Source organism: Eucyclogobius newberryi, unplaced genomic scaffold (assembly GCF_026437365.1).
Source record: "Eucyclogobius newberryi isolate DKJ021-1_F unplaced genomic scaffold, fEucNew1.0.hap1 SCAF_1, whole genome shotgun sequence".
Classification (NCBI taxonomy): Eukaryota; Metazoa; Chordata; class Actinopteri; order Gobiiformes; family Gobiidae; genus Eucyclogobius; species Eucyclogobius newberryi.
The window spans coordinates 39,475,560-39,500,288 of record NW_027315723.1 but is presented as its reverse complement, the minus strand read 5'-3'; the positions used below and the strand labels follow the sequence as shown (position 1 = coordinate 39,500,288).

At 38.7% G+C, this 24,729-nt stretch overlaps 1 protein-coding gene across 1 annotated transcript in view; it reads left to right on the top strand.

The window, feature by feature from the left end:
- Positions 1-24,729, top strand: part of fut8b (fucosyltransferase 8b (alpha (1,6) fucosyltransferase)) — a 199,929-nt gene that overhangs the window by 37,820 nt on the left and 137,380 nt on the right. Inside the window, exon 2 of the mRNA XM_072446193.1 lies at positions 20,214-20,333. The gene's annotated coding sequence lies outside the window, so the exon portion shown is untranslated. The remainder of the gene's footprint in view (positions 1-20,213; positions 20,334-24,729) is intronic.

The following is a 24,729-nucleotide window of genomic DNA, read 5'->3' as shown; positions in this document are numbered from 1 at the left end:
CTTGCATAGTGCACCTTAAATCAGACTGCCTCATTTCACCTGAGGAGCCGAATGTTCTGTGGCCTGTAGCCTCCTCTCTGTTTGAGAACCACTGCTTTAACATACACAATGCAGAGTATAGCTTCAATAGGCCTAGTATTTGAGGGTTATGGCCCTCATTACTGCAATGAGATGAGTCCGTGAATAGTCCATGTTTAGACAGCTCTGAGCTAGAGACCCTCACGTCTTTAAAAAAATGAACTGAATTGTACTAATCCCACTGAAACAGAGGTAGAAATGTATGACACTGAAGAGCTTCTTCACAAACTGCGCCGCGGTCACGCCTCTCGCATCACGCTCAGACTCATTCATAAAGTTTCACCAGCGTTGTTCTACTCACATGGTCCAAGTGTCCTGTGATAATACATCCACCTGACGTAGAGCAAATCCGCCTGGTCCTGCATTTGACCCGTGGGCCACAGGTCTCTAGTCGGAGCCGACACAGCTAAGGCAGGGGGCAAAGGTGCAGCTCGCCTCTACAGCTCAGTCCACACCGGCCCATTTACCCATCAGCCCACCGGGGAAATCTGCCAGTCCAGTCCTTACCTGTCATCCACTGAATCACATTGTATACGTTTTTATTTTCAATTCAGGGTGGATTTTTTATTCAGTGCGCAGAGCAGATTTTCTGTGTGCAGAGATCTTTGGAGCCGTGCACAATTGCGCATGTGCGCAGCTTAGAGGGAGCAGTGCTTGTGAGTTAGAAATATTTGTATATGGGAGTAAGGCAGAAAGTGGAGTTTTCAAATACAACTTGCACACACAGGGAGAACATGCAAATACCCAGTCTGGGAATCAAAACTGAAACTTTCTTGCTTTAAGGCAGAAAAGTTAGATTTCTATCTTGAATTCAAATTAATTCCAATTTCAAAACATTTCTAATTGCACAACATTTTGATACTTCACACAATTTGAATTTGCAAGCTGCAAACGGTTTGCACCGTGTGGGTTCAAACAGGCACAAAGTCTGCGTTGCCTTGAGGGGTAAGTGTAGTGCTCACTGGAGCGGAGGGGCTTCTAACTTTGTACAAAGCGGCCAGATGTGTTCCTGTGACATCGCCTAAGGGGCAGCCTCCAAAACTAGGAAATGTTCAAATGTCCCGATATGGAACTTGAACTTGTTGTAAATCAGGATTAAATGTTAGCATTCTATTAGCCTTGACACAATATAACATTTTAGTGTTGAAATCATGATTTTCCAATTATTCACAATACACCAGATCAAACAACTGTATCTTTCATTTACTTTTCTGTCACAATTTTTCTAGTACTTGATCAGGTTTATGAAATCAAGCTTGTAGTGTAGTTTGAATAGAAATGACTTATTTTTGCTTACCAAATAATCTTGAGTGCTTAGCAGGAAGAGGATGATCATATTCAGCTTGTTTAAGGTTGATAATGGACACCCTGCCATTGAAAGAAAGATAAGATAAGATATTCCTTTATTGTCCCACATGGGGAAATTTCATTGGTGCAACGCAGGTAGATGCAGAGGTAGATACAGAAGAACAGATCACTTATAGGAAGTCTGAAAAACACTTTCAGTAGAAGATCTCCTATAAATAAATAAAAACTCCCATGAATAAATAAATAAATAAATACCATTGCATGTGATCACGACAGTAATTGTACATGAATATGTGTCACGACAGCACATAGAAACCCCACTGGCATTAGGAGCACATGCAAATTCCAGTTACAGTAATGGAACCCAACATTTCCTTATTGGAAGGTAACAATGCACTATACCGCCATCTGTAAGTCAGTAAGGAACCATCTGGAATTTTTGAGTTGCTCGGAAAAAAACAACCACATTGTGTCCTTGGCAAATAAAAAACGTTTGCCATTTTGCAAGAGGACAAGTGTCTGCATTTTCAACTTCACTTTTTACAATTGTTTTAGATTGGCTCCAAATTGAGGCAAAACCTTTTAAAAGCACCAATAGAGACACAATAACACCACCACTTTGAAGAATCTACAAGAAGGTCATAGTCATTCGGATAAAAGCTAAGTCGAAAACGCATTTCAAAAGCATATTTAGAAAACGCTGCCTTCAAGATGCCAGAGAAAGGCGTCCAGCATAAATAAACCAGCATTTTTGAAATATTAAAAAGAGGTGCGTCGCTACTCTGCCCCGCTATCTGAGTAATTTATTAGGACGAGCAAACTGCCATAGGAAACTGCTATCAGCCAAATGTAGCCATTAAGAAGTTGTTATTTTGAGCCATTTGTAGAGAATGTGCTGTAATTGGGGTTGAAGGCGTGGGTTAATTTTCAAAGTAGATCTTTATTTAACTTTTCAAAGATTGTGCAATGCTATGACACTGATGGTGACTCTGAATAATTAACCAAGAAATCTAAATTTAAATTTAGTTTTGTGCTATTTTTACAAGGCATGAACACAAAAGGTTACAAAGCTCTATGGATATTTCTGAGAGTGAGGAGGGACACAAACAAGAAACAAACAAATAAATAATAAGATACTGTGCAATGGATAAGACTCTTTATATTGTCAATGTGGGCCACAGTGTGGTTATAAACCAGTGGCCCAAGGATTGGGCCAGGTTGTTTACATCTGACCTGTGTTTTTTACCTGTGGCTCTTGATCTTTCCTTTTTTTAGCTATAATAATCATCATCCGTCATAATTAGACCAAGTTGTGTTACAAGAGTAAACACAGATCAGTGACAATGGCAGTTTTTTAAACTGCACATGACTAAATAAAAGCTCGTATAACACTTCAGTGTAATCCCTCATTCGTCCAGGAGTGTTCCATTGTAGAACAAAAATAAGTTGTATCATCTGTACTAATCTGGAATCGTTTCCACTCCCCTCCAAGAGTCATTCTCAATCTGAATCGAGTTTGGGAACTCAGGTTTTATATCCAACTCTGTGTGAGCCCTGCCCACCGGGCAAGAGTCCAGATGACTACTACTGAATCTTTTTCTACAATGGAACACTCCTGGACGAATGAGGGATTATAAAGCCTCTTGTGAAGTGGCTGTTTAGTCTCACTCTGTACCGCGCTTTACTATTTTCTTCACTTCATCGGATAGAATAAACTACATTGCTCTGTTTTTGTGTCGGCATCTTGTCCTTGGGGTGAACCAGTTTTTGTCTTAGTGTTACCTGGTTTAAAATAAGCATTAGTCAAGAGTCACGTACATTAGACTTTTATCTCTGCTTGTGCAGGTAAAAGATCAATATTTTTCCATCTGATGCAAAAAGCAAAATAACCCAGTCTGATTTCTTCACTAATGTGAAATCAATGTTATATAAACCATGCGTGATTAATATTAGTCCATAAATCCTGCTGTGTCACGCAGGCTCAGTCTTTATGAGATAAATCCATAGTTCAGCAAACTTTTTTTCCCACTCAGACCGAGAGTTCACAGTTGTATGAGGGCACAAGAGCGCCATCTGGTTGTGCAATGCAACATGTCTTCACTTTAAGTGCTAAGTGATGATTAATCAGTTGACCATGAACACCTCGACTGTATAGACTAAAAAGCCCAAATGTGACACAGGTTTGAACAGTCATTTTCAGTTGAAGACTTGGAACTGGACAAAGTTTTGGCAGACAAAAAACAACAACTGGATTAATTTGAATATTAGCTTTATGCCAACTGTAGATACTTAGTCTGATACTTATGGTAAGCCTGAGTGGCTCTTGCCAACGCTTTCCAACTATGCTGCTTCATACATAACATTGGTGTGGTTCAGTGGTCATTTTTCCAACCTTTATTAAAAAAAAAAACATTATTATTAGTTTATCTTGAAATGTAGTAGTGATATGAATGTTTAACTTTATTCGAACCATATTGAATGATTGAATAAATAAACTGACACAAGAACGTAAACCTAAAGCAGGATACACACCCAGTAAACCTGTTTTAAATGTACAGTATTGTAATGAGCATGAGCAGCAGTATGACACACTTAGGTCTTTACTTATTTGACCTTCTACTGTGGAAATCTTATCTTTCTACCACAAAAGTAACAAACATTTCCCTATTAGTGCAAAGAAAAGGTATTCACAATAGATACTGAGCCTGAAAAATGAAAACCATATTGTGATTGTCCTAATTGACACATGGTGATGGTATATTTAGTCAACATTTAAATTTAAGTCAATCTGCCCACTTTGCTATAAGAGCTGTTATTGATCACATTTGCTTCTTAGGTTTATCACAAGGGATTTGTGTTTGTTTCTTCTGTCTTTGGGTTGTGTCCAGCAGGAAGTGTTTTGTTGGGACCCCTTTGTGACAACTCCACGGCCCCCCATCTGTTCCTACACCTTCTCACCATATGTTTTCCTTTCAAAACAGCAAAAACATGAAGTGGACTTTTTGCATTTTATTGGCTCTAAAAGGAGTGCTATTCTTGTAATTTAAAGTAATTTGCATTGTGCAGTTGGCTAAATGTTGTCAATTTCTCTTATATTCACTTGTTATTTTTATACAGTTCTAGCTCTATACATCAGCTAAATATGAAAATATAGACATTAATATAACTGTTGAGAGTTGAGATTTGTGAATTTCACAAAGAATACCATAAAATGAATAACATTGATTATTAGTGATTCAACCAACCATAGCAAATAGTTGATTTCACTTAATACCTGGCAGTAGTATAGTCTTACCAGAGGGTTGCAAAGGAAAAAGTGTCTTCAACACTTTAACGTTGTTTAAACATAATGTAACAAAATATTTCCCATTTCTAATTTCCTCAACTTAACTAAAATTTGCAACCGTAATGTCATACAAATTATTATCTTATCAACAAACCTCTCAAATATACTTGCAAAGAGCCATACTATTGTTTAGTCTATATATTTCCAATATTGTGTGCTCTCTCTCTGACTCACTCCCTGCATGAGCTCATGTGTAGATCAGAAGCAGCAGCCTGTTCTCCGGTTGGACCCTTGGCTCCCTCTGGTTCGGCAGATGGCCTCGATGTCAGAGCGCTCTGCACCTTTTGGACGCTACACACCTCTCCCTACATTCACCACGCTCTCCCTTCCACCACCAAGTGCTTCTATTAAAATACATGTGAAAAATATAGCAGCAGCATTCAAAAGTACAGTATTCAAAAATAAAACGTTGTAGTTGACTAAAATAGGGGGGCCGTGCCGAAGGGGGCCGTGCCAGGTACAAGCTTCTGCTGCTGGCTCGACTGTGTGGATCTGCGCTGCACCTTTCCACAATGTTAGGTGGACAACTGCCCCAGGACAGAGCACGTGCACGGACAAAGCAGACTGTGGTCATCAGCGTGTAAGTGTTTCCAACAAGTAAATCTGGCAAAACATTTCACCAAACAAGAAGCTCACACTTGAATATGATCAGCACAGGTTAAATGCATCAAGCAAACCTCATATGATACCTTTAACTCAAATATAAGAGTCAATATATGGAAATGTCATTAACTATATTAGGCTACAGCTGTTCAATTTACTTACCATTATTTAGACTAACAATAATTATTAGAGACAATTAATTCAATTGCCATTCTTTTTGTCGGCGAAATGGCCCAAGACTGACCCAGGCCAGTGGAAACCTGCTCTAAGGGATCGAAGGCATAACCCTGATCTTGAAAGACCAGCAACATATCAAATATAGTGAGCGATATTTTAGGTTGAGGTAAATGGATACTTAATTGACATTGTAGGTAGAGCTGGGTTGAAAAAATCGATTTTCCGATTTTTAATCGATTCGCATATTAATGACCGATTATTGATTCGTACGTCCAAAGATTTTTTTTTATTTTTTTTTATTAAAAATAAATAAAATATATATATATATTTTTTAAAATTCTTTTTAAAAAAAAAAAAATTGGGGGGGAAAAACGCTCAACGTTTACATTTTATACTTCCAGTTTCAGTACTGGCAGTGTGTGAGCAGTTTTAAAATAAAAATGCTTTTGGTAGCAACTGCTTTTGGGTGAATTCTTAATTATTTTCAAGCATAATAATAATGCACTGGTTAGTGTCCCAGTAGAATCCACTGTTGCAGATGTCGTCACCTCAATGATGTCCTCCATCTATTGTTCTGGATTATCTTTCTTGAAGGTAGATTGACCCTTAACCTTTTCATCAGTCTTCCAGCCATCAGTAACTACCAATACTTGTAAGATTTGCTGTTTAATATTGATATAATACTAGTTTTAATATGTTGCTTCTTTACACAGTCATGAAGTGAAGGAAACGGTTCAAATACATTTTTCATTTTTAATAACATTAACCCCCGGATCAAATCGAAATCGGATCGAATTGGAAATCAGATCGAAATCGGATGGAATCTGATGGAATCTGAGAAAATCTGAAAAAATCGATTTTGAAACGTAAAAATCTGAATCGAATCGATTCTTGAAATTTGAATCGAAACCCAGTTCTAATTGTAGGGAAAGTTGTTATCAGAAAAGTTAAGTCTTTAAGTCTGACCCATCTTACTATCCCGCTGCGGTTCAACCTCAGTGAGTGACTGCAGATCTTCAGCTTGACTTTTTGCTCATTGTGTATGTGTTAGATTGTCATTTGCATGGGTAATCTGGGTGGATCTTGATTTAGCTAATGAGGAGCACCTCGCTGGTGGATTAACCTGTTGTGCATGTTTTATAGAGAATTAGTCAAATTGAGCTAAATTAAATGGGACAATAGACCTGGATTTTCTATGCTGTGAGAGCTATTACGCCAAAGACATCATTAGTGCCAGTCTGTCTTTCCAACTAAACACTATTAGCATTCATTTGTTTACCTGGAAGCTTTCGATTGTTTTAAGTGCAAGGTAAATGGGAATCAGTTTGACTTGGACTAAAACCTAAAGAACCGTATTTGGATGAGTGTTACAGAGATTGTTAGGCTTAATAGTTTGCAAATCTAGATTTATTCATGCTTGAATAATTAGGTATATTTTTACACTCTCTCCAGAGCTCACAGTGCTCTATTCTACTTTGTGATGTCATTAGGTGGTAATCGTAGAAGGGCTCCTCCATGTTTTTTAAGTCCATACACCTTGACCAGAATCATTTTGATTGTTTCATTGCTCAAAATGACTACATAAGAATGCATCTCAACTTTCCCAATGTTAACACTTTTGTATTTAGCTTTGTCTTTGCGCCCTCTGCTGGCAACTGTCCTATTTTAAATTCAATAAAGCTGAAGTATGTTTCCTTATTTTCCTTAATTATTCAATATTTTAAGATGCAAAACATCATATGTAAAATACATTAAAAAAAGTGTTCAAAAGGTATCTAAAAATGACTAAATGTTAAAGATCTTTTAAAATACCACTATATTACAGTATTTACTGTTGTTTTTGAAGAGCTGTGCCGCGCTGTTCTGTCATGCCTTGTTTAACCTCATACCACAGCCTTGGGAGTCGGTGGTTTTTGTGTGCAGCCAAAGTTAAATGAGAGATGACAGCATGGCGTGGCTTTATTTGGTCCATGGAACTAGGGGCAGTAAGATGGCCGCCCATGTCACCTGTGTGAAATTACAACAGGGTCACAAAGGTGCAGAAAAGAGGAGAGGTGGTGTGTCTGGAAGTAATTGGAAAAAGTTAGTTTTATAAAGTTTGGTGTAGGAATAGTTGTCTTGTTTTTAATTTATTGTGACAGTCTGGTACGTGTTTGCTTGCTTAAAGCTCACAATTTTGTCACGAATCAGAATTTGCCATTAGCCTAATGTTAAACCAAATGAGATTATACATATAGCATTCGTAAGTATTTGCCAGAGTGTGCTGAATGTATTTACCTGTCGAGGTGGGCGATGAACCCAAAAATGTATCTCACAATTTAGATTTTATTCATGCAAACTTTATGTCTTTGTACTGCCTTTATGAGAAAACTAAAGTCCTCAGCTTCTTCTGAAGGATTATGCTTTATTGAAATTGGTGATATTTGGTAAATTGGTTTGGTTTTTAAGGGGTGCACGGTGGCAGAGCGGTTAGAGCTCTCCCCTCCGAATAAGGAGCTGATGGGTTGAGAGTGAACAGTTGTCTGTGTGTCTATGACTAGCTGGCCCCATTCCAGGGTGTTCCCCTTGATCCCTAACGAGTCGAAAATGAAATGAATAAATTGGTTTTAATACACTTGTCACTCACTCGGAGCAATGCAGAGGTGGACCAAAAATTTGCGTGGGCAGTAAACGTGTCCTTGTTTGAGCATAGAGCGGCATTCAAGAGAAAATGTGTGAATCCCGATATGGCGGTTTTACCTAAACAGCAGATCGTCACAGGAATGAGATTTTTATTCTGTATTGCCCTGCCCTATTTACTAGTGGACTAGTGACTCAGAGGTTTTGTGGTTCGTTCCACCGCTCTTTCGTTAACATCGTTTCGGCTAATGTTTCTGGACATCTGGCACCACTGCCAAAAAACATGGCAGATTTGCTCAATAAATGTGTGACTTTTTTCATTACAACAGTTTTGTATGTTGACAGCTTGTCTCTCTAGTCTTCTCACATATCCTTGAGTTTCCTAAAACACTCATCTGTATTAAAACCAGTAAACTAGCTACTAATGAGAACTCTTGAAGTATTCATCCTGAAAAAATTGTATCATGCCCGAAGAGTTTAACAATGGTCTGTATCTATATCAGAAACAATTAGCTGAAATCACCTTCCATGGTAAGAAGAAAGAATGTTTTAATTATGATTTTGGTACTGGTAAATATTTAGATACAAAAGAAAAGGCTCAACACTCTTTTCTTTTGTATATACATATGTTGTGTTTATGTATGTGTTGGGTTGTCGTCAACTAGGGCTGGGAATCACTGGGTACCTCACGATACGATATGATACACGATACACGGCTCACGATGCGATACACGGCTCACGATACGATAATATCGCGATATGGCGATTCTGCGATTATCGATATATCGTCTATAATAACTTGCGATATATCATATGTTTAAATAAATACTTTTTTTTGTAAATGTATCTTAATTTATCTTTTGTTGAAACACAATGATAGATAAACAACTTGTATCCTGTTTTTCAAAAGGCTCCATGAGAGACTGTCATGCTGGCCCTTTAAGGGGCGGAGCCTAGACCACCGGTGGTGTGAGAGGAGAGAGAGAGAAGAAAGAGTCGGAGTTCGCCATCTAAGTTTTGATAAGTTTACAGTTTAAATTAGCAGTTTGTTGTAGTTTGTTTGCTTCCCCAGTCTAGCAGTGTGTGTGATATAAGACTATACACACCCGCATAATATACCGTCTGGCAAACAAGATGTAAAGAAAAGCCATGATTAAACTTCCCTCAATTAAACAGCGACTCTTCATTTGAGTTCTACACATGTAAATAGCGATCCCATTTGTGATTGATTTTGCCCTTACAGGAGAAGGTGGCAGCTTTGCCTGGAAGGAGGAGTCTGGGCCGGGCTTTATCGGCTTTGAACGGCTTTCTCACAAAGCTGCGGGTGATGCCGCGAGAGGTGGCTGTGCATGTTGGTCGTGTTTCCTGTGTACTGAACTTTTGAAAAGCAGTTATTGCATATTGCATAGTCTTTTTCGAGCTTTGTCCCATCTGTGCTGCTATAGAAGCCAAAGTGAGTCCATACTGGACTTAAATGTTGTTGGTGCGTCTGGCGTCTCACTTTTTTTTCCCTCATTTGACTCCGCCATTTCCCTGTCCGTGTACAACTTCTTCTACCGCCCACAGCCAATCTCGCTCTGTGCGCCCCCTAGCTATACCCAAAGAAGTGTCTCAACAAAGGAATGGGGAATAGAGCCATTTATAGCGGCTTCTTACAACGTTAAAAGATCGAAACTTGACGAGAACGCATTGAGAATCTATCGCGGGAGTAAATATTGCGATATATATTGCCATATCGATATTTTGGCGCACCCCTATCATCAACAAATAAATTCTTCGTTGATCAAAGATGTTCCTCGTCGATAGATTAGTCGCCTAAAAAGGGGGCGCGGCAAAAGCTCCCAATGCTATTAAGTATCTCAATGTATCTGAAGAAAACTGTGCTCTCAAGACTACAACGGCACAAGAGTAAAACAAATGCACAGATATTGATTCAGAAACGTACTCGGATAACTGTACTGTGTTTAAAAGTCTGATTAAACACATGATTCCGTCCCAAATCTTTAATTAACTCACTTTGCTCTGGTCCATATGAAATAAAGTAGTTTGGTCAAATAAGATGCCATCGATTGACCTACAGCCCTAGTATGTGTGTGGCCTACATGTGTGACACATTTCATATACTTTTAATTAGTGTTGTCAAAAGTTTCAAAAATCGGATACTAATCAACACTAAAACTAGTACAAAAACTAATTCTACATATCTATGCTGAAGTTAGTATAATCTCTTATTTGTCCAGGAGAGTTCCATTGTAGAAGAAGATGCAGTTGCCATCTGGACACTTTTAAAACAACTGTTAAGATGACTACAACTTTCTAAACTGAAAAAAAAACATTACAGCTTTTGACGTTTCTTGAGCAGTTGTAGAATGGTCTTGTTTTTTATTGTCATTGTGGTATCGAAATCTCATGTAAATAATTGAGCCTATAAATTAGTACACTTCGTCAGAATCAGAATAAAAAATCCGAAAACACCGGAAGGGCAATTCAGTTCGTAGCAGTCACTTAGATGAATGCACAATAATTCACAACAGTACATCAATACGAGGACACAGTGTCATGTCTTTCAGTATTAGTTTGGTACATACAAAGGGTTCACATCCTCTGGGTTAAAGTTCAAAAGCTAAGTGCTTCAGGATGTGGGCGGAGGGGAGGGCGGAGGGGAGGGCGGAGGGGAGGGCGGAGGGGAGGGCGGAGGGGAGGGCGGAGGGGAGGGGGTAGAGACAGGTAGTTTGTTGTTGAGCTAAAAGAAAGCAGACTTTCTCAAAGTCTCAAGCTTATCTCACTAATAACTGATATAATACTTAAAAGAGCTTCTTTGAGGGGCAAATAATCTTACATTTCTATAATTTAATCTATTTGTGGCCGTTATATTTTATTTTCAGAATAATCTGCTGTATTAAATGGTAGACAGGTTAATGGTTTCCTCTCACAAGAATATTTACAAGTTGGAAATAACACAATAAATGTCTCCTTTCTTTTTGCCAATAATCTTGATTATTTGTAAAATCACGATATTTCCCCTCACAATAATAGTGAATCTAAAATGTGATATTGTGCCCTGCCTGAGGGAAGTGGCTCAAACAGTCTGTGTCCAGGGTGAGAAGGGTCGGCTGTGAGTCCTGGAGACGCACAGGTCCTGAGTCCCAGAGATGGAAGTCTGCAGCCGATCACCTTTTATGTCTGATATTTGTTGCATTTTGATTGCACTTTTCAATATTCCACAGCTGGTGTCTGATATCGCTGTCAGTCTACTCTCCCTGGGGCTTTCCCTTGCTCCTACTTGTTGTCATCTCACTTCCCTGTTGTTTGTTTTGCATTTTCCCCTTGGATCCAGTCCACCTGTTCGCCTTTTGATTCAGCTCCTGTCAAAGCGTCTTTCAGTCATTGTACGCTGAACGTATCTTCCATTCGCTGTATTATTAACACGCTCCATTCATTGAGCGTCCATGAATGTGTCTGTAGAATATCCCTTTGGGCTTTTGGTACAGAGTTATTGTCCCTCGTTATTATTGTGGCTGTCATGAGTAGATCTCTGTCTTCTATGTTTTCTATTCGTCGTAAAGGAAAGGTGCACGATTTCAACAATATTCATGATTTTTAAAGTAGAGGCATTGGAAATTGTGAATAGTAAAAACATGGGGATAGTCCTGTTATTACGTTATACGGCAATACAAATCTAATTGTGTATAAATGGTAATTAAATCAAAATGGTCATCTTTGCTCATATAATGAAGCAGTAATACCTACCTGGGTCAAGCGTAAATATAGGGTTGTCATGATACTAATATTTAGAACTATTTAGATACCAAGGAATACACAGTACTATAGTGTGATAGTGTCAATACTTGTTATAGTATCAATTAGTATCCTATTTGTGCTGTGAAAATTGCATGGATACAATATTGTAAATCTAATATATTGCCGGGAAAGCATCTTTTAGCACGATGCACAGTTAAGAACAAAAGCAAACTGTGCGTCCATAAATATGCCACTTTTTCCTCCCCCATCTTCCTCCCTCTCCCTCTTGCCGTGTCTGGTCCCTGTGCGTGTCCATCCTGGCTCCATCATCCCGCCCTGAGCAGACCCACTCTGACAGATCTGCTCTGCTCTGAGGCCCCAGACATGACCCCTCCACTCACCCGCCTCGCTCGTCCCACAGCCGTGACTTCATCAAATAGGGGCACGGGTCCACCTCCGGTGGCATGACTCACCGGGCATGAGGGTAAAGTCGACATTTAGATTGAATTGGTTTACAGTATTTGCCTTTTGGAATCATAGGATTGTAGTCCAGGAATGTAGTGCAATTACCTATTTTTTTTTATTTTTGGGACGGTTAGTAGTAGAGCGGTTTGCAATCTGCATTTCATTATCAAATTAAAGCTGTTTTACTGACGTTTTCCTTCTGGATTTTTGTTATTGGTTATGTGAGTTGGTGATGTGCTGTACTACTTTTCTTTTTTGCTCACTTTTTGTCTTTGAAATGGTATAACTTTGCGTTCACGTAATTGCGTTAATATAATTTGTAGAGAAACCTATATGGTCAATACAAATGGAAAAATCTCCTGATTATCACACCGATGTCATTCAGAAGTCTTTGATTTTTCATCCTGCATCTTCAAAGAAAGCAGCAGAATAAATCTGGATTCATGGAAAAACACAAGCAAAACGGAAAATGCCTTTTCCACAACTTTTCTCAACTTTTGTTCGATTTCTTTCAAGTGTAGTTCGGCTGTAATGGTCTAAAGTTTTAGAGAAAAGATTTGCAGATTTCTGTGAACAATCCTATTCCACACTAAACCCTGTTGCAATGTTCATTTTTAGCCCGTTTCATTCTGCCCCCTGCTGCGTCCTGCTCTGCGTTCCTCTGCTGCGGGCGGCGAAGGGACCACAATTCTCGGCTCATGGTGGGATCCCAAGATGCAGACAAGACTATTATAACATACAACCTTGGAATAATGTATGGATTTCTTTTTGCCTGACATGACTGATCTTTTTGAGGAACTGATTCTGAAATTATACCTATTTTTGTAATTGTCAGTTTTTTGTTTGTCGTTTTAATTGAATCACTTATTGCATTTTTGAACAACCAGAAAATAACACCAATCAATTATAACAATACAGCAGAGTGGAAGTACTTTTATTTTATGGCACCATTCCTTTACTGAAATGAAATCCATTCATATTTCTAACAGTTTTGAATATACCGGTGGTTTATATTTATATTCATACTCATTCATTCATTACTTCAAGTTTAAGTTTTTTGTTTTGCTCATTTTGCTCATGCATTTTTCATTAAACACTGGGGAAAGCTAAACATGATACATTCAATAATACATCGGAATATTTCTTTAGTTTCTGTGAGAGAAATAAAAAGCATAATTCATGTGTAAACTGATGGATTGACTATTCTCTAACAAGCCCATGAAAACGCAGGCAGGCCTATTTCTCCAGCCTGTTAAATAATCCAATAAATTAACATTATTTGTGTTTACTGGCTCCTTTTGTAGAAGTGAAAATCGCTAAGGTCATTTTCAATTTAATTTAGAGTGGTCGCAGAAGCAGGGAGGAACATTTGCTAAATCTTTATTTTTAATTTTTTTGTCATACTGTATATTTTATTTTGCTTATTTGAAAAATTTGAACCCTGAAACAAGAGTATGGGTTTGAACTGTTCGCTCCACAAGTCTCACAATCACCTTGCATCTCGGTAGAGAAAACGACTTTCATCACACAAATATGGGGGAAATAATTGGTAACATGGCCTATTTTCTGAAGGAACTGTATTATACGGCAGAAGGAAGTGCCCTCTGGAGCACATGGGGGGGGGCATCGAGTTGCCAAGGTCTCTGATTAATATAATAATAATGGTTTAAAATTGGTTTGGATGGGCAGTTGTGTTGTATTTTTGCATTTTGCCCATGCTTATTTCGCTTGTCATTGTTTTATCTTTTTTTTTTTTTTTTTTTTAACTTCCTGCTGGTAAAAATCAATCATATTGGAAAGCCCTGCTGTTGTGATTTGGGCTTTACAAAAACAAATTGAAATGGAAACTGTTTTTGCATTCCAGTACGTTTTTGACCCAATGTAAAGCCTTGTTTGTCCCGGCAACGTCTGATTTACAAATTAAGCCCTCATCCCTGGCAACGTACATGTTATTTCATCCAGCAAAGTGTGCATCCCAGTCAATCTATAACATTCTTTTATACTTATTTATACCTAAAAATGAAACAATTGTATTGCATGCAGATTATAAACCATGCACACAGTTTATAGTGGAATAGACCGAGTCTGAAATCTTGCCACACTTTTTGTCTCTCTGTTCTGGAGTTTGAACTTTAGTCTGGCTCTGGCGGTAAGAGTGCTAACAAAGACATGAGGGAGGTGGCTGTTAGCTCCAGGATTAGATGCCTCCGCTGATCTGACTCATCCCCATCAGCAGAACAGGGCCTCGGGGACAAAGGAGGACCACACTGGCCTTTAGCACCAGAGGAGGAGGAGGCTGCTTCAGCAAATGGATGGGAAGAAAGAGTTGTGGTTTGAATATACGTCCATTTCTTGTAAAGACCAAACCAGGTGAACAAAACCAGGACAGAATGGGCTAAAGCAGGTCTAAAGTAGGACAAAAGCAGACCTAAGATATTAATAAATTAGGTCTAAACTAGGTTTAAACCATGATCAAAACAAACTGAGAGTAAACCTGGACTGAATGTAACCTCCTGTTCATGCAATTCTCTCCATGCTTTACTAAAGATATAGAATAAAAAATATTAAATTGATGAAGTCATTTTTAGAGCTGTGAGTGTGCTGAATCCGATCAGCGCCTCAAGCACCCTCTAGTCCTACTCGCACACATGCACATGCATAAAGAATGTTATGGAGAGTCATTGGTGTTAATGTGTTATGTTTCTGAGCCTTACAGGTGTTAATGTACAGTGGACAAGTTACTGAAACCAGTTTTTAAAGACCAGACACCTTCAATATAGGGTCGGGCGATAAATCATATTAATTTGATTAATTTTGTAATAATAATAATAATTTAATAATGTAAATGTAAAAAGCATTAAATTGAGGACACAGCTGTGCACACAGAGCGGACAAACTAAAACCCAGCGCAGATTTAGCACGTCTTTATAGTTTAATTAGAGTCGCGATTTGCATCTTTGAGGGGCCTTAAGTAGTTTAATCTATGAAAGTTACAAGTTTAGTAAGCCTTTAGTATGTTACAAGAGCCTGTGCAGCCTGTGCTTTGTGAGTGAACAGAGTTCTCAGTTAAAGTCATTGTTTCTTCTCTTAGGAAAGCCCTGCTTCAGCTCCACACCTTCTCCCCTGGGTATGTATCCATGACAACGCAAGATGAGAAGTGCAGCACACAAACTTTTAGATTTGAAATGAGTGAACTCCTGTCAAGGAGCAGGGCAGAGATTCAGCATGAACTAGAATGAGACGAGAGTAAGGCCAAAAAAGAATTTACAGTAAGACTATTGAATTCAGATCAAAATAAAACATCAAATTGAACAGATGACAATGTAAAGAGCTGATAACCGAGTTAAGCAATTATAATAAACTAAAGTAGACTATAAGTCCATAAGCATTATAGATTATAGATAATAGCAGGCATATTAAAATGTTACGAGCTTCCCTAAAGAGCAGCAGTGGCATGGTGTTTTGTATTATCAGAAGTCAAGGCAGAATCACTTTTACTCCATACATCAGTTTTATTTTGGTACCCAAAGATTGGTATAAATCTTGAATAATGATAAAATATAGGAGTTTGATAGAAAAGCATGACATATCATCCGCGTCAATGGGGAATATTTTCTTTTTGTAACCACAAACCACAATCAACAGAATGAAGGAGCTTAGCTAAAATGCTTTTTGGTTATCGAACCCACAGAGATTAAAATTCAAAAATCACTCTAAAAGACAGGTTGTTTTGGGTATATTGTGCCTCTTGACACTGCCCAGCTGTTCCATTAAACGCTCTACTCTGAGAAAAACTGCCTCTTTAGCTGTCAGTGCGTCGTTAATGGAGCTCGCCCTCTCCAGGTGCTGATGCAAACACGCCATGCTAGTGCTCCGAATGGCCTGGGGTACATTGCTTTTGGCTATAAACTGCCAAATAACCACTAACTAAGATTATGATTACTCTAATGTGCTGAAAGTTGATGGATTACCATTAATGGCATCACAATCTACAAATCTAGAGCTTCTGCTCTAGTAAAAAGGCCTCATAACAAAGACATAAATAGTTTCATTTCAGATTTAGTTTGCCATACCAGGTCTTATTCTGGTTTAGGCTCGTTTGAATACTTAAAGGTGCACTATGTAACTTTTCTGGTAGAGGGTCTGCCCCTGCTTGTCTCATTGAGATGTTAATCCTTTGGCTGGAATGTTCCACAGTATTATTTTAATGTATATATGTATACATCTTTTATCTTGGGCGTTAGGGCTAGGGTTATAGGGTTATAGGGTTATATTGCAACAAAATTAATAGATAAAATGGTTTGCTAGTGTCAACTGCTTGTCTGGAGATAGATCCATTTTATGACATGGTGTGGAACATTTCAGGCAAAGCAATAACGTCCCTATTATGGAAATCATAGGGTAACTTTTTTCAGTCTTCAGTAAGCCCATGGCAACCCTTGGTGGGCCGTTGCTTAACCACGGTTTCAGAGTTGCCATCTGCTTCCTTCTGCTTCATGCTTCAGGACTTCTGGAATAACCACACATGGTTTATTACCATTGATTTCACATTAGTGAACATCTGATGCTGTTTGCATCAGATGGAAAACTATCAATGTTTTACCTGCACAAGCTAAGATATGTCGCTAACGTTGACGTCACGATATTGGTTGCAGCATGACTCTTGAATAAAGAATGCTGTATTCATCATTCATAATCAGTACAATGGTGTGTCAAAACAGCGTTTATAGGAGCTTTTATTCAGTCGTGTGGTGCACAGCTTAAAGACCTGTCACTGCTCTGCGTTTTCTCTCATAACTTAATGTGGTCTAATTATGACTCGGTATAAATAAAAAAGCACACAAAAAAAAGCAGTTAACCGGTTATCAGACTATTGACCGCATGTTAATGAAAGCGATTGATAAAAGGCGAAACATCGTAACGACTCTTCGAAGCTGATTTGGCGAAGCGTCACAACAGTTTTGTTAAATCCAGTTGAAAGAAAAGCACCGGCATCTCTACCGTTCACAAAGTCACAAAGCGCTTCCCTCTGCGCGCTTTTCAAAAACAAGTTTACTGTTGCTAAATACACAAAATTAATATTGATCTTTTGCTGGCCAGGTTATAATTTTAATGCTGGTTGAGTCCAAGTTTAGCTCTTATTCAAGTCTGTTTGAGCTCACTGCTGTAGACGAGCGCTGGTGTCTAAATGGGCTCGTCAATCACAGAGTTGGCAGAGTATGCGGTCGTCTTTTCATCTTGTTTGTACTGCCATTCAAATGTTTACTTCCCAAATGCCCATCTCTTTGCTATCAGAGCTGTGTGCGCGGGTCTGTTTGGGGCTGTGATTGACTTAAATGGTAGATAAATAGATCTTTGACGGAAAGGAGGGAGTTTGACTCGGGAACCTAACCTTCAACTCTCTGTATTTGAAGCCAGTGTCAAAGTATGTTGTTTTAGAATGTTGTTTAAGGTACTATATTTAGCCAATGCTATTTTTGGTAGCAAGTACGAGAAATATTCTATACCTTTTGCTATAATGCAGAGATGTTTTGCTACCAAGAAGCAGCAAATGTTCTGTCACATCCAAATGAATGATGAAACCAATTCTTGTATAAACATATATATTGTTTATTTCATGATATTTATGGAATTTATGTGGTCCCCGCATCAACAGCATGTTGAAAGATTAAAGAAGTATTGTGGTCAATCAGGACAACACAAAATCAGAAATCCCACCTCTGCCAATCCAACCCCAGACTCCATCTACAGGTGGATCTCTGACTTCCTGACTGATCGGAGGCAGTGTGTGAAGAATGTCTCCCAGCCCCCCCTCCCCTTGACAGACTCCCCCATTCCCACCATGGACTCCTTCCGCTTTCTCGGCACCACCATCTCCCAGAGCCTCAAGTGGGAGCTCACCATCAGCTCCCTCATTAAGAAGGCCCAGCAGAGGATGTACTTCCTGCAGCAGCTGAGGAAAGCCAAGCTGCTAGTGCAGATGATGGTGCAGTTCTACACGGTCATCATTGAGTCCATCCTCACCTCCTCCATCATCGTGTGGTACACTGAGCCACAGCCAGGGACAAACAGAGACTACAGCGCATTGTGCGCTCTGCTGAGAAGGTGATCAGCTGCAGACTTCCATCTCTGCAGGACCTGTACATCTCCAGGGCTCTGGGACGAGCAGGTTGGATCACATCTGACCCTTCTCATCCTGGATATGGACTATTTGAGCCACTCTCCTTAGGCAGGAGGCCACTCCCCTCAGGCAGGAGGCCACTCCCCTCAGGCAGGAGGCCACTCCCCTCAGGCAGGAGGCCACTCCCCTCAGGCAGGAGGTTACGGTCCATCCGGACCAGAACCTCCCGCCACAAGAACAGTTACTTTCCCTCTGCCGTTGAACTCATGAACACTTCCTAACACTTTAACTATGATTTAATCAACAACCACACATTGCACTGTTCACTTTCTGCACTACATCTGTGAATTTAACTGTGAATGGATGTACATACTAAGTCTATTTTTATCATCTAATTTAAATAGTTTTTTTTATTACATGCCTTATTTGATATATTTTGCTTCATTATTGTTCATTGTTGCATGTTGCACTGAAATACCAAAGCAGGTTCCTAGCCATTTATTCACTGACAATAAACCATTTCTGATTCTGAATTTTTACCTAAAGATACATATATTCACATAAAGCATCAACAAATATATTTTAATTGACGTGTATAATAAACTCTGATACCTTAGACACATAATTGTGAAAAGTATAATTTTCCATAATTTTCTTGCCATTGTGGAGGCAGTGGTGGATCAAACCTGCAGCGCCCGATTCAACTTTTTATTGTACAAATGTTCTTACAGATTGTTATATTTTGGGAAAGACATTTTACTGAAACTGTTGATTGGGTTTGCAAAATGACTTCGCAACCACATTTCGTCCTTTCAAAATTAGGGTTATTAATATTCCAATTTACCTTTTTTGATGCTTTATATTTTGATCATTTATATTGTCATATGTCAATAAAAGAGACTTAATGGGTGGCCCACCTTACCTCAGTGTTTTCCTCAAAAAATCTTTGCCAAACTTAAAATGAACCTTTTACCACACAAAATGTTTAGAGTAAACGAAGATGACGTTATACTTTGAGTTGTACAGCTATTGTTTTTAGCCTAATTGTGTAAATGTGAAACAAACGTATAAAATGTTGCTGATGTATTAGAAGGCTTTACCAATTAAAAGATATTGCTTCCCACTGTGTCCCGAGGATAATTACTCTATATTGTCAAGTCAATTAATTTTTGCTTGTGAGAAAAATGCAATCATACTTGGTTCTGAGTTTGCGTTTGCAGAACTGCTACCTAATTGCTACCACTACAAAGATTTCCCAACTGTCAATCTACTGCTTTGTGCTAGCTTGAAATGTGCAACTTCAGTTCCTGTCACATTTTTTCAGCTCAGTACAGCCAACGTGTGGGTGATGTTTGTCATACGGGAACATGCAGTGAAATGTATTGCCCAAGGACACAGAAACAGTGATCGAAGGTATTCAGGCATCAACAGCGAACATTCAAATTCATGAGAAAAACTCGATCTTGAGCTAAACTTTCGGTTTACCAAGGAAATTTAACCAAAACCTATTCTTACTTTGAAATTAAATGACTTGAGTAATAAAATAGGTGATTTGTCAAACGTCAAATGAAGAATATATATTTGTTTTGAAGCACTAAAAAGAGAAATATCCCAAAATATGCAAATGGAGTCGACTCATGGCATTCCAAGATTCACCCGCCAGAATCCTGTCTTCTACTGATCCATAATCGTGTCTGATTACCAAAACCACAACGCGCGCTTCCTCTAAGAATATTCCTTTGTTTTGTTTTTCAGATTGCGTGACATTCCAAGTTGTTTCACGAGGAGGCATCAAGTGTGGACTAAAGCCATTCGTTTTGGAAATGCATGTTACATGAGGACTTTCCTGAAGACAAGAACGCCACAGTTATTTTTGTAAGTATTAAGGAAAATGGATGCGTTTGTGTTTTTATAATCCTGTGAATGTCCCAGAAGGTTTTAGGTTAGCAATGCAATGGAGAGAAAGAATATAGTTATAAACAGAAGGAGATGGATGAATGTGGAAGAGCAAAATAGTTTCTAAACTGATTTTTTTTGTCATAAATGATTCAACCAAACGGGCATGATCGTAAACATGAGACCAAACATGACGAGATCAATGTAGCAAGTTAATCTCTACACAAATTGATCAAAGAGTAAAGGTGACCTTTGGAGCTTTCCTGGAATGGATCCACCACATACCGTATTTTGCGCACAAAAAAGCGCACCGGATTATTAAGCGCACCATCAGCTATCTGTGTACCATGTGTACTAGTCCATACATAAAGCGCACCGGACTGTAAAGCGCATTAGATTAACAAAACAGACGGATAAGTCAGAGTCAGTTGAGCTTTATTAAACGCGTTCAACTCATTCAGATCAACATTGTTCAACATCAAAACACACTCTGCTATCGCTAACAGACACGTTAGCATATTCACAACAACTCCCAGCCTCGTTGAGTTGCAACACGTAAAATACAACACAATACACTCACTTTTTCAGTTCATTCCTCGTCCTCAAATCCTTTGGCCTGGTTTTGCACAGACTTTGTCCCGTGTGTCCCGGTTTAATGTCTGCTGGGGTGCAAATAGTAAAAGCAGCCAACGCGCCGATAGTGCTCTGTGCCAGTGTGATCCCGCATCTCGGATCCAGGTTCAGTGATGATTCCGGCCTCTGACCAAAGTTGACTGATAATTTAGCCCATAAGCGCATTTCTTGCGACAATTTAACAGATCCAATGGTCTCTTGGCAGGAGCCATCTTGGGTCAAGTTTCTTGGGGTCCTTTATGTACCGGTAGGTGTCTGCGTTGTGCCTGACTGAATTTTTTTTTTACATTTTGACAGAGCGTCGCGTGCAAATCTTCTTTATACACCGTGTACCACACAAAATATCTTCGCGGTCATTTACCACAACCAGAAATAAACCATATATTAAGCGCACCGGACTATTAAGCGCACGGACGGCTTTTGAGGACGTTAAAGACTTTTACGTGCGCCTTATATTGCGGAAAATACAGTACTTGTCTCCCTGGAGATATTGTTGTGTTGCCTGGAATAGTACTTTAAACTCGGTTTAGGTTGTCAAAAGTTTTTCACTAGTATCGATGCTAAAAATGTGAAATTTTCTGAGTTATTTTGAGCTTATCAGAACTCGTATAAAACCACAGAGTAACATGAAGAAAAGGACTTTCTACATCATTGTATTGACCAAAAAGAGAGGCATTTTTCTTATAATTGTGGAATTGATAGAGCGTATTGCTTAGTATTGAAATATATATATATATATATGCTACTCACATAAACACCTGTAATTGACTAAATGCTAGATAGATCCGTTTAATGCCGTAATGTGTAAGCATTGTACCTTTAACATTTGTATACTATCAGTTTGGATATTTCTCATTAAAATGCAACCCTTTCTAGTTATTGATTCTTCACTTAATCTAAGCATTCTCCTTCAACGCTTTAGAACAACACTGGCTTAGCCTTGTGTTAGCAGGCCCATAACACTGTAATGTGTTCCAGGAAGCTAAGCATGATAACAGGTTCATTATTCAGCCTGGGGTTACCGTAATCACCATTTAGCATCCGAAGCTATTTAGCAGTCGGTAACTCTTGTTTAATTGAGTCAAGAGTAGATATGGATAAATATTTGCGAGAAACTAGTGGCACATTTGGACACTTAGCAGATACAAGCTAGATTAGTCGAACTCAATACACAAATGATGTTTTAGCCTCGTAATAAATGCATGCTACTGGTGTTTTGGGGCAGACTGCTGTGTGCGCTAAAATGCCATTGATTTTCTCAAATGGTGAGGGAGAAGGGAGGATTCTTCTGTTGTTAGCACAGTGCAGGGTACAGTGAGTTTAACTGACTAAGATGTTAAGATTTGAGACTAAAAAGATAATACAATAGTGCCAATTTGGTTTTGAACTGCAATATATATATATAAACTGTGTTAGAAAGCCAAAGATCTAATATTATGTATATCTGGAATTATTACAATACATTCTATTGTAATAAAATGTCTACCTTGACACATACAAAATTAAAAAATAAAACTGTACTATGCAGAAAAATGTAATGTTGTATATTATGCTGCTAAATTACATGTGTTTCCACAATTTGCTAAAATGGCAGAAGAATGGGGCAAGATTTTTGAGATATATTTACTTTAAGCTCAACAGTACTCACCAAAACTTTACAAATTGCAAAGTTAAGAAGACATTTTTCCAAATTTTAGGTTTTTCAAGAAACCCACCTGACTCGCTCCCAGTGTCTGCTTTATGAATATGTGTGTGCGTGAATGGGTGAACCTCTGCCATCCTTTACACTCTTAAAAGTCTGTGGGAAAAATGAATGGGAAATGATGCGTTTTTTTAAAAGGGAAAGGTATAATGGACTGGCAGCGACAGAAAAAAAAAACAGGAAATTGGTTGGAAATAATAACCTTCTCTTTTAGATTTCAATTGATCAAATCAGTCCATTTCCAAAATGTTGTCCAGGTTTGAAAAGTTTTCGATGATGGATCACTCCTGGACAAATGAGTGATTACACCGACTCTTCTTCATCTCATCATTACTCACAAGCACGTTTAATAATCATCCGGACAAACTCGCTCATTCTTGTAGATACATCAAATCTCCAGGATATGAAACCGTTAGTGTAACTGTTGTGTTCCCACGCTCCATGACTTATCTTGCATTAGTTAATAAGTCATTCATGTTTATTTGCTCTTCCTTACCGCTCCGTGTCACAACATTCTTAAGCTCTGAACACACGAACCCCATTATTATCGCCTTTATAACTCGCAATTATGTCATGTGAGTAACGGGATTGCGAAGGCCCCATTCACGCCAGGCTGTCATTCTTGTGAATAGTGTCTTTACAGCTGAAGCAAACACATTAAAGCTTGGTGCAGTGAAAAGACGTGTGTGTGAATGCAAGCTTTGATTTGTAAGAAATATTTCCACAAATGAGTTAGCGAGGCTGCTTACGCTAATGGGAAGTGGAAAGGATACATTAGCTCCACAGTGACAGTAGCAGCACAGAGGGCCTTTGTGGTCCAGACTGAATAAACAGATATATTACAGAGGGAGCATTTCTCAGCCTCCAGACTCTACACACAGGCTTACAGTGCTTACAGAGTGCATTGTGGAGGAGGGAATTGTCTGAGACGGAGTAAAGTTTGCATTGATGGCATATAAAATAAAATGTGTCAAGCAAAGTAGAAAACGACTGAAAAGCTCCTTTTGAAACTGATAAGAATATTTCAAGAATCCAAATTGACACAGACAATTGAGGGTTTTTTAGTGTGACATGTTATCATTGAAATTAAAAGTGCACTATGGAACTTCTGGAGGAGGTTCGCCAGTTTATTGTCTCCATGGTGCTCCACGGTTAATTCTTTGCTTCTTTGCTTGGACTGTTCAGCATTATGACATTAAACGAATCCATCTCCTTGTAACTTCGAGTATGCGCTTGATCAGATTTTTGTTTCACTTCTCCCCCTCAAACCACTCTTGTCAAGAACTGAATAATGTAAACGAGGCGTTCAAGAGTAATTTGGGATTAACAGTGAAACGTTGTAGCTATAAGTGCTAATAGGGATGTAACAATTAAGGAATATGACGATTTGGTTTGGTTCTCAATTCAGGACCAAGGTTTCGATTCACCACTATTCTTTAATTTTTTTTTTAAATTAAACTCCACTTTGGTGACAAAAAATGGAAGCTAGAGTTGGAAGATGTTTCAAAAATGTATAACAGTACAATTGTTTTGGAGATATGCAATATAGAATATGGACTGCAAAAATTTTTTTTTACACTTTTTGTTTAACTACCACCTCCATTTTTGTGCAATACTTTAACCTCCAGCCATGAAAATGACATGGATGTTTTAGAATATCTCTGATTCTATGATATTACCTGAATATCATCCAAAAACAAATCAAATAGTTTTTGTCAATATCGCCAACCACTACTGATCCCAGAATAGAATCACAATACTATGACAGAATTAATAATAATCTGTTGCATGTGTCTTGTTTTATAAAGCAGCTCTCAAAATGTGAAGGATATTATCTCTGTCTGAACACAATAGTGTGAATGCAGCTCTTTCAACCCATCTATGCTAATTGTATCATCCACTTGGCTGGTGTGAGCTGCATCTCCCAATTATACTCTTTGGATTTGAACAGCTGCCCTAAAAATACCCACGATGCCGTTCTTCAGATGCATCGGGGTGCTTGTATCCGTGAAGAGCATTGTGTTGCTTTCCCCCCCTCTT